This window comes from Dipodomys spectabilis, unplaced genomic scaffold, assembly GCF_019054845.1.
Source record: "Dipodomys spectabilis isolate Male_0828 unplaced genomic scaffold, ASM1905484v1 ptg000195l, whole genome shotgun sequence".
In the NCBI taxonomy this organism is placed as follows: domain Eukaryota; kingdom Metazoa; phylum Chordata; class Mammalia; order Rodentia; family Heteromyidae; genus Dipodomys; species Dipodomys spectabilis.
In genome coordinates, this window is record NW_024870872.1 from 1,657,353 (window position 1) to 1,670,559 (window position 13,207).

Here is a 13,207-nt window from a genome sequence, read left to right on the forward strand (position 1 = left end):
AAGGGGAAACAAAGAAGGAGGTAACAATGCTTGATAAGAAATGTACTCATTATCTGGTCCATGTAATTGTAACCCCTCTGTACAGTATTTTCACAATAAAAATAAAAAAAAAATCAATGAATTTTCTGTATGCCAACAATGAGAAAAGTGTGGATGAAATTAGGAAAGCAACTCCATTCGTAATAGCCCCACAAAAGATAAAATACCTAGGAATTAACTTAACCAAAGAAATGAAGGACCTCTATGATGAAAACTTTAAAAACCTGAAAAAGGATATCAAAAGGTACTTGGAAAGTGGCAAAAACTCTCATGCTCCTGGATTGGAAAGATCAAAATCGTGAAAATGGCCGTACTTCCCAAGGCTATCTACAAGTGCAATTCGATACCTAGCAACATTCCATCCTCATTCTTCAAAGAAATTGAAGTGGCAATCCAAAAACTCATATAGAAAAATAAAAGACCCAGAATAGCTAAAACGATCCTCAACAGTAAGAATAGTACTGGAAGAATAACAATACCAAATTTCAAACTCTACTACAAAGCCATAGTAAGCAAAATAGCTTGGTACAGGCACAAGAACAGACCTCAGGACCAATAAAATAGAATAGAACACCCAGAAATGAACCTACAGACCTATAGACATCCAAGGGAGCTAAAAAAATAGAATGGAAGAAAGACAGCCTCTTCAGTAAATGGTGCTGGCAAAATTGTATAACTACTTGCAGAAAATTAAAGCTAGACCTTTATATATCACGCTGCACCAGAATCAACAACAAATGGATCAAAGACCTCAGAGTCAATGCAGACACCCTGAAAATATTACAGGATGGAACAGGAGAAACCGTAGTTCTCCTTGTCACAGGCTGAAATTTTCTTAATAGAGACCCATAAACACAACAAATAAAAGAAAGGTTCGACAAATATCATTGCATGAAATTGCAGAGCTTATTTATGGCAAAGGACATAGCTAGCAAGATTAATAGAAAGCCTAAGACTGGGAGAAGATCTTCACTAGCCTCACAACAGACAAGAGTCTCATATCTAAAATATACCTGGAACTCAAAAAATTAAATCCCCCAACAACAAATCTTCAAAGAAACAACATCCCAAAAAATAAGTGGGTCTTAAAGAGAAACATCTCTGAAGAGGAAATAACAGTGGCCAATAGATACATGAAGACATGCTCAACCTCTCTAGCCCTAAAAGAAATTTAAAACAAAACAACGTTGAGATACCACCTCACCTCAGTTAGAATGGTAATAATCAAGAACGCTACTAACAACAGATGGTGGAGGGGATGTGTTCAGAAGGGAACATTATTGTATTGTTGGTGGGAGTGTAAACTTGTTCAACCACTTTGGAAAGCAGTATGGGGGTTCCTCAAAAGAATCCACATAGAGTTCTACGACCCAGCAATTCCACTTTTGGGCATTTACCCAAATGATCACAAACAAGGCCACACTAAAGCTACCAGCACGACTATGTTTATTGCAACATTTTTTTTTTTACCATAGATAAGATATGGAACCAACCCAGATGCCCCTCAGTAGATGAAAGGATCATGAAAATGTGGTATATATACACGATGGAATTCTATGCCTCCATCAGAAAGAATGGCATTGTCCATTTTTTAGGAAATGGAAAGACTTGGAAAAATTATATTGTGAATTTATCCCGGCCCAAAGAAACATAGGTCCCATGGTTTCCCTTATTTGCAATAACTAGTATATGTCTGAGTCAAGTAGAAAATATCAGATAAGTTGATGTTAGGGAAATGAAACCTAAGATATATATTCAGATGTTTTTTTTCTTTCAGGTGATTGTTTCTAACACATTTAAAAGATTATTTCTTTGTTGATTTGTATGTCCCTCCTCCATGGTATAAGCCCTGCTTTCACTCTATTTGAGGTTGGTATTATTTGTGGAAGAAAAGGGAAAAAACTAATAGTTTAATTAGGGATGAACGTGGATCCATTGCAACAATGAAATGTACAACTTGGGTGGGGGTACTACTTTACAACTTTGGTGGGGGTGAGGAATATTGGGTGGGGGGAGGATGGGAAGAGACTGGAAGGGGAAACAAAGGAGGAGGCTACAATGATTGATAAGAAATGTACTCATTATCTTGCCCATGTAATTGTAACCTCTCTGTACAGTATTTTCACAATAAAAAGAAAAAAAGAAACATAAACTGAAATGCATAAAATCAGAAGCCAAGATTAATCTTTCCCACTTTTAAATTAATTTATAAAGTATTTTATCATATTAATAGGAGACTGTCACAGTATGCTCTCATTTATTTTAAGTGATAAGGTTTACTCAAAAAAAAAACTGACCCTCATCACCCTAATGAAATGATTGATTAAATTAATATTATCTTAGGACAAATCTACTTTAAAATAACAGATATATTTCAATAAGAGTCAAAAAATCATCTCTATGGTTTCCTATGAAAAAACTGCAAAATACAATCTGTTCCTCAAGGAAATTGACCTATAATTGGCAGTATTGTCAATTTCATAATTGATGTAAGAAGACTATAGTACAAATTTCAACTCAAACTAAATGATATAAAATTTACTTTGTCCCATGTATACTATCTATATCTGGTTCCCAAAATGACTTGTATTTTATCATATTTTTAATTGACTTTAATTAGTTGTATAGGAGTTTCTGTTTGACAAAGCAGTTTATGAATAGTTCTTAGTGAGCTTTTTTTTCCTTTTTTCTCTCCTGAGATTTGAACTCTGGGTCTGGGCACTGTCCCTGAGTGCCTTTGGATGAATGCTAGAACCCTATCACTTGAGGCATAGTAGCACTTTCAGATTTTTCTGATATTTAATTGGAGATAAGAATTTCACAGACTTTCTTGCCTGGGTTGGCTTCAATCCTCAGCCTCCTGATTATCCAGGATTTCAGGCGTGACCCGTTAGTGCCTGACTTAATTCAATGCATTTTTTTGGCTAATCCTGGGTCTTGAACTCAGGGCCTTGGCAATTTCCTTGAGCTTCTTTTTCCTCAAACTAGCACTCTACGACTTGTGTCATAGTGTCAATTCTAGCTTTTTTTGTTTATATAGTACTGTGGAATCAAACCCACACATGCAAGGCAAGCAGTCTACCACTAAACCACATTCCATGGCCAATACAATGCATCTTGATGATCTTTATCCCTCATCGTCTCAATCCTATCTCATCCCTCAATTTACATAATTTTGTAGAATATTCACTGACTCACAATGTCATGTATAGTCACTCAGAGTATGTATCACAGATCATATTTTATTAATAGTCTTATTCATCAACATACAGATCATATTTTATTAATAGTCTTATTCATCAACATACTAAATTTGTACATTATAGAATTCTGTGATTTTAAATTCTAAATTATATCTCTGATTCACCCAATATTATACTAAAATTTTTCCTTAGTTTAATGCAAAAGCACTCTGTAATTCTTTGATAAAGTACAATGATTCTTAGAATGATAAAGAGTTGGAGTAAGAACATCACCTTCAGTTCTATAACATTTTGTCATTACTACTCTCTCAAAATACTCCAGTATTTATTAGTAGTCACTTCCGCTCTTCATTTCAACCTACCCTCCCCTTGAGCAGCTATTATTTCATATTCTACCTCTACAGATGGGCCAATTTTAAAAAGCTCATATAATTAGAAAATGTAGTCTATTTTATCCATTTCTCCCATGTAATATTACTATTTGCAAAGTAAGTCCATGTAAATTTTTCTCATGGATAGAGTATATTGTTTTGTAAGCATATGAATAATTGTATAACATCCTCAATGGGCATTTCAATATTTTATTGTATGTTATTGTAAAAGTTTTTGCTATGTATATTCTTGTATATGTATGTGTCTCATTGAACATATGTTGAAATCTATTTTTATATAAAATTATGATTCAAAATGCTGGATCATAGAGGCAACTCTATGTGTAATATTTTAAAGATTGCCAGTATGTTTAACTGAATATATCATTATAAGTGCCAAGCACCATTGTATAAGGATTCCAATTACTACATAATGGTTGTGCAGGGCTATATTATTTTTTCTATTATCACTAATCTCTATATGTATGCAATGTCTAGCTATGTTATGATCTTTCCATATGTTCCTTTGTTGTTTTTACATTACTGTAGAGATACGTATTTGGATTTTTTGATAACTTATTCAGGATGGTTATAGTATTTCCTTGACATTAATATGCTCTTAATATATTTATGAAATGCATTAGTATGCACACTCTGTGTACATATGTATAGATTCATACTTATATTTGTATAAATACAAATACCTATATATACATATATACAGATGTGTACATATATGAATATAGGCATATACGTATATTATTATTTTCATTTGTCTGTAAGTTATCATTTTACATTATTTGCCAAACATGTCCTTTTTTGATTTTACTTTATTTTATTTTATGGTTAAGATGTTGTACACAGGAGCAGGGTGCCAGTGGCTCACACCTCTAATCTTACTCTGGAGGCTGGGATCTGATGATCGAGTTTCAAAGCCAGCCTGTGCAGGCTATGAGACTCTTATCTCCAATAAATAACCAGAAAACCGGAAGTGGCTCTATGGCTCAAGTGGTAGAGCTCTAGCCTTGAGCTTGAGAGCTGAGGGACAGCACCCAGGCCCAGAGTTCAAGGCCCATGACCACCACCAACAACAACAATAATAAAAAAGAATACTGACTAAAAAAGCAATAGTATTATGCAGTCTTAAAGATAGAGTCAAGTCTAACATTTTAGTATTATCTTAGATACCAGCAACCTTCTAGTCCAATGAGCCATGAGCCCTCAGAATGTTGACCAAATTTTGTAGTTTATTTACACAATCATATAAGTATGTATTTTCTCATCTATCTTTCTTTCATTTCACCACAGAATGTGTATTTATCCTTTATATCATGCTTGAATACCAAAACCTTTGGAAGATATTTATGAATTGGTGTATATTAATTGTATGAAGAAATCTTATTGAAATATTTTCCACTCGCACATATTGATGAAGGGCCTGATTAACCCGTTTCTCTTTCTCCATTCCCATTGCCTTTTATGTTTCAACTGTTTTCTGTGAATTTCTTTGTGCTATCTTCACACATCGTCAAACTGTGTTAAAGTGTGTTCACCCACTGTCATTGAAAATTATAATATAATGAATATAAAAGCAAAAATCTAAATAAATGGAGACATACATTTTTTTGTGGGATGGAGGATACATTTGAGCAAACATATAAATTGTCTCCTGCCTTTTTTATCATCATTCATGGGGCTTGAAATCTGGCCTTGGGCGCTGTCCCTCTGCTAATCATTTCAAAGTGAATGCTCTAGTCATTGAGCAATTGTGCCACTTCTAGTTTTCTGGTGGTTAATTGGACATAAGAGTCTTAAAGACAATCATGTTCCAGCTGGCTTTGAATGGCAATGCTCAGATCTCAGCCTCCTATGCAGCTAGAATTAAAAGCAGGAGCCAAGAGTGGCCAGCTTCACAGTTTTATTTATGTTTATGACAATTTCTAAAAACACCTGACTAGCAATCTTTGAATTACTGACAAAGAAAGATAATCTGTAATATATTTCTCTGTCAAATTGTAAAGGTGTAAGTTTAAAATTGTTATATTTGTAGAGGAAAGATTATACAGCTCAAAGTGTCTGTAGGGCACCAGATTAGATCCACATAAATATTATCAAGGAATATTTAATAAGGGTTAAACCAAATATTTGTGGAATGACATTCTCTTTAATAAGTGGTGATAGGTTAGACAGAATTTGGGCAAATTAAAAAGTGAACATTTACTTACACATAAAAATTTATTCAAATATGAACTTCTAGCAGGATTAAAACGTATATAAAACAAAAAGAGTTATGAAAATGAAAAGCAAAGGAAGATGTCTTGATAATTTTGGAGATGAAGCATTCTTAAATTTAGCATTAAAATTATACAAAAGGGAAGGAGATTCTGGGAAGATGGCGGAGGAGAAGCTAGAGTCTAAACAAGCTCTCGCGTAGAAAGCAGTTTTAGAGTTCCAGTGAACAGTCCTTAGCCAGAGAATCACACCAAGTGTGCCATCACAGGACAGAGAGTCAAGCCAGAGAAGGACAATCCACGCAAGGAGATAGATCTGAGCTCTTGCCAGAAGCCACAGAGGCAGTGGCAGCAGTGGTGGCAGCGACCGCAGACACCATACCTGACCCACAGAGAGTTCAGGACGAAGGAGCCAGACGCAGCAGGTGAGCAGATTCTACTAAACACCAACAAGAACCGACAAGGAGCTGACATCTTCATCCTGCAGTTCACAGACCAGAGACGACCCAGGAACCAAGACTCGGCGTGAGTAGAAGCCTGATGTCCTCACTCCTTCTCAGGGAGCAGAGGAAGGAAGGAAAACCCTCCCTCCCACCAGTACTGGAGATCTCCTATTTGGATACCGACAAAGCTCGGTGGAGTTGCTAGTTCCAACTCAAGCCTTGGAATAAAAGGGGTCATTCAGCAGGTCACAAGAACTTAACGATGGCATGACCTGCCAGACTCAGCTCTACCCAGGAAAAAGTCAACCAGCTTGGGCGCCAGCCCTAGGAGTGGCTTTCTTCACTGAGTAATCAGAGCCAGAGCCTGCCCCTCCCTCTAGCAGCCTGGACAATCAATTGAAATTCAGTAAACAGAAATCCTGAGAATGGCTCCAGGCTGGGCTCTGTGAGTTTTTCACAAACTAACCTCCGGGAAAAGCTACTGTTTGTTGAAAGGCCTCAACTCTACCCAGAACCTAGCCTCATCACTGCATCCCCCTCTTTGGTGATACTCAAAGCAGATCTGCCTCCCATTGAACTAGCCTGAGAGGAGGATCGCAAAATCCTGGGTAAAGCAGAGCATTTTTCTGCCTGTTCGAACAAACTGACTTAAGAAACCAACCAAGCCACAGGACCACAAGCAGACCAGAGACTCCAACAAGAGACTGGTTACAGACACAAGGGAGATACAGGATTTTTCCCACCCCTCCCAAAATAATCAAAGAACTTCTTTTTTCTTTTTCTTCTTTTTTTTTTTGGAACCTTATACAAAAAAAATTTTTTTTTCTTTGCTAAAACTTTTTTAATCTTTAATTTTTGCCTGTTTTGAAAAAAATTGTTTTCCAGTAACTTTTTTTTCCTCTTATAATTTTTATTTTAGGGATACGTGAGTATGCGTTTTTCTTTCTTTTTTTGTTTTCGTTCTCTTTTTTTTAATTATCTTTTTGTTTTTTGATTAGCTCTACTGAACTTCTGATCTTTTTTTCTTCCTTCCTTATCCTTTTCACCTTTTCCTCTCTTTCGTTCTTCTTTATGTGACTTAATTCTTGTCCTGCACAACCTCAGATAAACCCGTAGTTGAATATTAGACCCTATCCCATATTGTATACACACTTATTCCACAAAATTATTACTCAATTCAAAACCTCTGAGACTTAAATTCCTTAATAGCAGTACTACCTCTTTATGCCTATATAATATTTTAAGCATTTTTATTTTGAAATTCTTAACATCTCCTTTATAGTCCTCCCCTTCTCTCATCATATTCATGTTCTCCTCTAGATAGATTGTTTTCGTTTCTGCATAATATTATTAATTTTTACTTTTCTATTTTTTCTGGTCTCTTTTCTTTTCCCTTTCCCCTTCTTTTTTTCTCTCTCTACTTTCATCCTACCCAACCTATCTCCTGCTTTGAGATTAGGACTAAGTTAACTCTCCCTGTGCCTTCCCACATCAATCTATTCGTATTTTTTACCCACATCTCTCTCTAACCCTAATAATTTCTGGTTTTCCAAATTCTTCTTTGCGGTTCGTATCCATTAACATATAGTTGTTTGATGTTGAATAGATGTATCTGTTGAACTAGATTGTGATTTGAGAATAGACACTGAAAACCAAATTAAGGAAGTAAAGAAGTTCATACAAGATCTAAAACAAAACTTCAAAAAAGAATTTGAAGCCATCAAAGCTGACCAATGAGAAGGAAAAAAATAAAAAACAAAGTAGAAAGTCTTGACCGCAGGTTAGACCATGCAGAAGATCGAATCTCAGGGATTGAAGACAGCCTAGATATTATAGAGAAAGAACATACAACCATCCAAGACAAGTCCAAGAAATATGTTAGATCTATCCAACACTTGGAAGACACCATCAGGAGGCCTAATCTAAGGATAATGGGTGTAGACGAGCACCTAGAAACAGAAGTTAATGGCCTAGGATTGTTTAACACGATCCTAGCAGAGAACTTCCCAAACATGCAAAAAGATAGGTCTATTCAGATACAAGAAGCTTTTAGAACCCCAAATAGACCAGACCAGAATAGGACATCCCAAGGTCACATTATAATCCGCACAGGATAAACTCAGACCAACAAAAGATCCTTATAACTGTCAAGGAGAAGATATTAATCAGCTATAAAGGGAAACCAATTAGAATCACCTCAGAATTCTCAGCAGAGACAATCAAAGCAAGAAGAGCCTGGAATGATGAAAGCCATGCCCTAAAAACAAACAACTATCAACCAAAAATACTGTACCCAGCTAAAGTCTCCTTCACACCTGAAGGCCAAATAAAAACCTTCCATAATAAAAAAAAAATTGAAACAATACATCTCCACCAAACCAGCCCTACAAAACATTCTTAAAGATGTCCTATACATAGAAAACCAAGAAGACCACAATAAAGGCCAAGAAACTGCACCCAAACTGAGAATCCAAGAACCATAGGAAGAACCCAGTTTTCGCAGGCCCCAAGAAGGTGGATAACATGGCAGTAACCCCCAAATCCCTCTCACGTCCATAGCAAAATAAACCCCAATCCAATAGATGGAAGAAAATAATTAAAATTAAATCAGAATAAATGAATTAGAATAAAAAAATAGAAAGAATCAACAAAACAGAGTTGGTTCTTTGAAAAAATTAAGAAAATAGACAGACCCCCCAGCAAATCTTATCAGGAAAAGAAAGGAACACAGCAAAGACAATACTCAGTGGCAAGTTTATAGCTCTGAGTTCTTACATCAACAAATTCGATAGAACTGAAACTAAAAATTTAATGAGACACCTGAGCCTCCTTGAAAAATAGCAAACTAAACCCCAATCCAGTTGACGGAAAGAAATAATTAAAATTAAATCAAAATTAAATGAATTAGAATAAAAAATAGAAAGAATCAATAAAACAAAGAGTTGGTTCTTCGAACAAATTAACAAAATTGACAGACCCTTAGCAAATCTTAACAGAAAAATAAGAGAATTCACCGAAATAAATAAACTCAGAGATGAGAATGGAAACATCACCACGGAAACGACCAAGATTCAGAACATTATAAGGGAATACTGATCAAAACTTTATGCTAATCAGTTTGAGAACTTGACAGAAACGGATCTTTTCCTAGTAAATATTGACATGCCAAAACTGAACAAAGATGAGTTAAACCATCTTAACAGGCCATATCAAGCACTGAAATAGAAACAGCAATAAGAGACCTCTCAGCTAAGAAAAGTCCAGGACAAGATGGTTTTACAGTGGAATTATACAAGTCCTTTAGAGCAGAGCTCACACCAATACTCCTCCAAATCTTCAATGAAATTGAAAGAGAAAGTTCACTACCGAACACATTCTTTTTTTTTTTGTCGGTCGTGGGGCTTGAAATCTGAGCCTGGGTGCTGTCCCTCAGCTCTTTAGCTCAAGGCGAGTGCTCTACCACTTGAGCTACAGCGCCACTTCCGGTTTTCTGGTGGTTTATTGGAGATAGGAGTCTCATGGTCTCTCCTGCCCGGGCTGGCTTTGAACCGCGATCCTCAGATCTCACCCTCCTGAATAGCTAGGATTACAGGCGTGAGCCACCAGCGCCGGGCTGGAACACATTCTATAAAGCCATCATAACCCTCAGCTAAAAACCAGGCAGGGAATCATCAAAAAGAGATCTATAGACCCATTTCTTTGATGAACATTGATACAAAACTTCTCAACAAATTTTGGCCAGTCTACTTCAACAATTCATCCAAAAAATCATACACCACGATCAAACAGGATTCATTTCAGGGATGCAAAGCTGGTTCAATATACGCAAATCAATTAATATTATTCATCACATCAATAGGAGCAAGAATAAGAACCACATGGTTATCTCAATAGATGCAGAAAAAGTATTTGATAAGATCCAACAGCCCTTTATGATGAAGGTTTTGGAAAAATTAGGAAACCATGGAACATTCCTCCATACAATAAAGGCTGTATATGACAAACCTATAGCCAGCATTATACTTAATGGTGAAAAACTAAAGCCATTTCCTCTTAACTCACGAACAAGACAAGGATGTGTACTCTCTCCACTTCTCTTCATTCTAGTATTAGAATGCCTATCTACAGCAATAAGACAAGATGCATACATAAAGGGGATCCAAATAGGGAAAGAAGGAATAAAACGCTCCCTCTTTGCAGATGACATGATCTTGTATTTAAAGAATCCCATAGACTCCACTCCCAAATTACTCAAGCTGATTCAAAACTTTGGCAAAGTAGCAGGGTATAAAATTAACACCCCAAAATCAATGGCTTTTCTGTATGCCAACAATGAGAAAAGTGTGGATGAAATTAGGAAAGCAACTCCATTTGTAATAGCCCCACAAAAAATAAAATACCTAGGAATTAACCAAAGAAGTGATGGAACACTATGATGAAAACTTTAAAAACTTGAAAAAGGAAATCAAAAGAGAATTTAGAAACTAGCAAAACCTCCCATGATCCTGGATTGGAAAGATTAACATAGTGAAAATGACAATATTTCCCAATGCTATCTACAAATTCAACGCGATACCTATCAAAATTCCAACCTCATTATTCAAGGAAATAGAAGAGGGAATCCAAAAATTCACATGGAACAATAAAAGACCCCGATTAGCAAAACACTCCTCAACGGAAAGAACACTGCTGGAAGATTATCAATACCAAATTTCAAACTCTACTATAAAGCCATAGTAATCAAAACAGCTTGGTATTGGCATAAGAACAGACCTCAGGACCAATGGAATAGAATTGAAAACCCAGAAATGAACCTACAGACCTATAGCCATCTAATCTTTGATAAGGGAGCTAAAACAATAGAATGGAAGAAAGAGAGCCTCTTCAGTAAATGGTGCTGGCAAAATTGGTTAACTACTTGTAGAAAACTAAAGCGAGATCCTTATATATCATCCTGCACCAGAATCAACTGCAAATGGATCAAAGACCTCGGAGTCAAAGCAGACACTCTGAATACATTACAGCATGGAATAGGAGACACCCTAGGTCTCTTTGGCTCCAGCCGAAATTTTCTGAATAGGGACCGGGGAAACACAACAAATCAAACAATGTTTGGACAAATGGAATTGCATGAAGTTGCAGAGCTTCTGCATGGCAAAGGACATACCTAGCAAGATCAATGGAAAGCCCACGGATTGGGAGAAGATCTTCACTAGCCATACAACAGACAAGGGTCTCATATCAAAGATATACGTGGAACTCTAAAAATTAAATCCCCCAACAACAAATCCTCAAAGAAACAACTGCCCAATAAATAACTGGGCTAAAGACTTTAAGAGAAAATTCTCTGAAGAAGAAAGAAGCATGGCCAATAGACACATGAAGAAATGCTCAACATCCCTAGCCATAAAAGAAATGCAAATCAAAACAACATTGAGATACCTCCTAACTCCAGTCAAAATGGCAAAAATCAAGAACTCTAACAACAACAGATGCTGGAGGGGATGTGGACAGAAGGGAACCTTACTTCATTGTTGGTGGGAATGTAAAGTTGTTCAACTTTACATTGGAAAGCAGTATGGAGGTTCATGAAAAGACTTCACATAGAGGTCCCCTATGACCCAGCAATCCCACTTTTGGGCATTTACGCAAATGTTCACAAACAAGACCACACTAAAGCTACCAGCACAACTATGTTTATTGCAGCATTATTTACCATAGCTAAGATCTGGAACCAACCCAGATGCCCCTCAGTATATGAATGGATCAAAAAAATGTGGTATATATACACAATGGAATTCTATGCCTCCATCAGAAAGAATGACGTTGCCCCATTTGTTAGGAAATGGAAAAACTTGGAAAAAATAATATTAAGTGAAGTAAGCCAGGCCCAAAGAAACATAGATCTCCTGGTTTCCCTTCTTTGCATTATCTAGTATATGTATGAGTCAAGCAGAAAAGGTCAGATAATGTGATGTTAGAAAAATGAACCCTTAGGTATGTATTTTAATGTTTTTTCTTTCATGCATTTGTTTCTAACACATTTATAAGGTTATTTTTATGTTGCTTTGTATGTCCCTCCCCCACAGTATAACCCCTGCTTTCACTATATTTGATGTCAGTATAACTTGTGGAGGAGATGGGGAAAAATAAGTCATTGAAGGGTACAGGTGGACCTGTTGCATCAATGAGAATACAAGTTGTCATGTTGAAAACGAGGTTTACAACGATCGTGCGGGTCGGGGCAGGGGGAGGGAAGGTGGAGGATTAGAGGATTAGATGAGGGGTGGTGTGGGAGGCTGGGAGTGGTGTGAAAGGTAAACAAAGGAGGAGGCTTCAATGCTTGATAAGAAATATGCGCATTATTCTGCCCTTGTAATTGTAAGCCCTCTGTACAGTGTGTTCACAAAAAAATGAAATAAAATAAAATGAAAAAATATTATACAAAAGGAAAACGATATAGTTGAACTCAATAAAAGTATAGAACAATTTAGTCTGTGAAAGCTCAAATACAAGTAGTGAATAGATGTTGTTAGCAGATGGCTCATTTATCTCATCCTAGCTACTTGGGAGGATGTGTGATTTTAGTATTGCTGTTTGAAGGCAACCCACAAAATAAAAGCCCTGGGAATCTTATTTTTGTAATCTGCAAAAAGCCAGAAGTGAGGCACGACTCAAATGGTAAATTGTTAACAAATTGTAACAAATCCCAGGGACACTAAGTTCAAGCCCCAGAAACATACGTACATGTACAGAAGTTATAATAGGAATACTAATATGATGACGATGGTGCTGTTGATGATGATAATGATGATGAAGGGTACCCATAGTCCAGGATAAAATATTTGCAAATCCTATACCTGAAGAATGCTTTAAATATAGATTCTACATAGAACTTTCAAAACCTAATGTTTAAAAGA